Source organism: Pyrus communis, chromosome 15, assembly GCF_963583255.1.
Source record: "Pyrus communis chromosome 15, drPyrComm1.1, whole genome shotgun sequence".
In the NCBI taxonomy this organism is placed as follows: domain Eukaryota; kingdom Viridiplantae; phylum Streptophyta; class Magnoliopsida; order Rosales; family Rosaceae; genus Pyrus; species Pyrus communis.
In genome coordinates, this window is record NC_084817.1 from 11,294,585 (window position 1) to 11,297,373 (window position 2,789).

The following is a 2,789-nucleotide window of genomic DNA, read 5'->3' on the forward strand; positions in this document are numbered from 1 at the left end:
TCCATGTTTATTTTCCTCATCCAAACATAGTGTAAGGGAAAATATAACAGCCAAAGGTGAAAGAAAAGGGATATAACAAACGTAAGGAATACAGACTTTTTTATAGTTTTTAATTTCTTAAACTCCAAAACCAAAACTAGTTTTTAGTTCAGCATTTTAGTTTCAGGTTTACAGTCATATAAATAACAGCGGAGCAGCTGACAAAAAGATCGCGTGGCCTAATGGATAAGGCGCTCGCCTCCGGAGCGGGAGATTGTGGGTTCGAGTCCCACCGTGATCGCCTTGCTTTTTTTATGCCTTGCAATTTTTTTTTTATTTCTTCCAACTTTTTTGGGTTTTTTCGGACATTTAATTGGTCAAGCAACTAATTTTATTTTATTTCTTCCAACTTTTTTGGGTTTTTTCGGACATTTAATTGGTCAAGCAACTAATTTCATTAAAAATAAAACATACTAATACAAAGTGGAGGCAAGTCCGAAGATAGTCGACAACACTAAAGTAAAAGTACAACCTATTACAAACGTAACTTAAAAATAAAACATACTAATACAAAGTGGAGGCAAGTCCGAAGACAGTCTACAACACTAAAGTAAAAGTGCAACCTGTTACAAAAATAAAATAAAGAAACAAGCCCTAAAAGTGAGCTCATAACAATGCCAAAGTCGAAAACCCTAGATTTGAAAAGGGTTTAGGGTTTAGGAAATTGAGACAAAGAATTGCCAACAATTGAGACAAAGCTTAAGGAAATTGAAACAAAGCTTAAGAAAAATGAGACAAACTTAGAGCCAATTGCTAGAAATCAAGGGCCAAAGAAAAAAAAAGGAAGAAGATGGGGGTTAGGGTAGAAAGAGATGGAATTGCCACCGATCCCACCCAAGAGGAAGGGTCGTGGGTGCTGATGGTAAGGTTGTGTTTGGGGTTCTTGACTTTGGGAGAGAGAGGGATAATTGAGAATTTGCTAATTGCTCAAAGAGTTTTAAAAATGCAAAAACATAATAAAAATAGACAAGGGACAGAAGATTTGACATTCGGAAATAGGAATCGAAAAGTGGAGAAATATTGGCGATTTGGATGCTACTTTTCCTACAACAAAAAAAATAAGATTAATATTAGTGCATGATAACTTTCATTGCCACAATTAAATAAATAAATAAACAAAATAACATAAAATACTTTACTTTTAGAGTGTAGAAATTGCTCTTCGTTGTTACTTCACAAGAATAACATGGTAGATTGAGGTGTGTAAGTTCATTGTCCTTAAAAGTAGATTTCATCCCTCAGAGACAATGTCTCCAAGAAATCACAACCTTTGATCCTTGTAACCGTACACTCGCAATACATGTATGTTTTATCTTCCATGTAATACCTAGATCTATGAGCAGCTCAACTATTTTCTTTGATAAAGAGGAAGTGAAGAATATAATAGTAATCGGAAGAAAGACGAATCAAGGGAGGGGGATAAGAGATCAATAATGATCTAGACATAAGAGATTGACAAATATATAAAAAAATAAATTGGGTTGGATATAGCCGTTGGAGAATAAATGAAATTTACAACAATTAAATTTGAACTTATGACCTCAAATGAATATTGTGTTAACACTCTCATAATAGTTGCTTGTAAACAAAGGAAACGACTAAAACTGTATTCTAAGGACTCGTTTGTAAGTACTTTTAAAATGATTGAAAACGTTTCTAGTGAAATTAATTTTGGGTTCGAAAAGAACTTTAAGTGCTTTTCGAAAGAAGCACTTTAAGTGTTTTTTCGTATCCACTTGAATTTTATTAAGGATTGGCTTCAAAAACATTTCCATCAAAAGTTGTTTCAGCCATTTTAAACTCCAAACAAGCCTAATTCCTTATGGAATAAAGAATTAGTTATTGATTTCCAATTCCATGTTAACCGAAAAAACTAAATGGCAAAACTAAAATTAGTCGTATTTTGAAATACCTAACAAATTGCCAACAATCTCCCATTGAAATTGATACTAGGAAGAATCTTAGCAAAATATATAATCTTGTACACTAACCATTTATATATCTACCCCATAACACTCAAGATAAACTCTAAGTCGTACTAACACTAGTAGAAAAGACAGCTTGCGCGATGAAACAAATTTCGTCGCCTAAGTGGCACTTGCACGACGAAAAAATATATTTGTTGCACAAAAATGGCAAGATAGGAAAAAATAAATAAAATTTATGTGATGAAAATATTCATCATGTAAGAATACTTCGCACAACGAACACTTGTGGTCTTCAAGCAAGAAAAAGAAGGAAAAAAAATTTTGCCGCCAAGTGTTTGCGTGACGAAAATTTCCACATATTCGTCGCATAAAGTGTTACGGGTTCTATAAAAACAGAACTTCAGAACCCTAGTTTTCAAAGGTTTTGTTTCAAAGGCAATATGGCCAATTCAGGAGAAAGCTCTCGCGAAAGGAAATGTGTATTGCGAATAGAGAGGTATCGTCGTAAGCAAGTGCCTTACTTTGAAGACAAAAGTAGGCTGATGCATACGCCGAACTTAGGTTTGATATTGGGGGTTTGGTGCAGAGCCAATGTTCTGCCGAGCTTAAGTCTTAGAAAAAGGTGCCTGAGGAGTTGAAGAAGTCCATGGTGGGGGAGTTATTGGGAATTTATATTAAATAATGTATAATTATTTTTGTTAAAAAGCAGTATTTTTTAAATTACTAATTTATTGTTATTGGCATTAATATAGGTTCATTGGGATGTTGATGAAACCGATGAAAAGCAGCGGAAGTATCTAGATGAGCTTTTCAAGTTGAATT

At 33.9% G+C, this 2,789-nt stretch overlaps 1 non-coding gene across 1 annotated transcript; it reads left to right on the forward strand.

The window, feature by feature from the left end:
- The first annotated feature begins 207 nt into the window (after nt 1-207).
- On the forward strand, nt 208-280 carry TRNAR-CCG (transfer RNA arginine (anticodon CCG)). The gene has a single exon. It is a non-coding gene; the product is annotated as a tRNA-Arg (tRNA).
- The last annotated feature ends 2,509 nt before the right edge of the window (nt 281-2,789 follow it).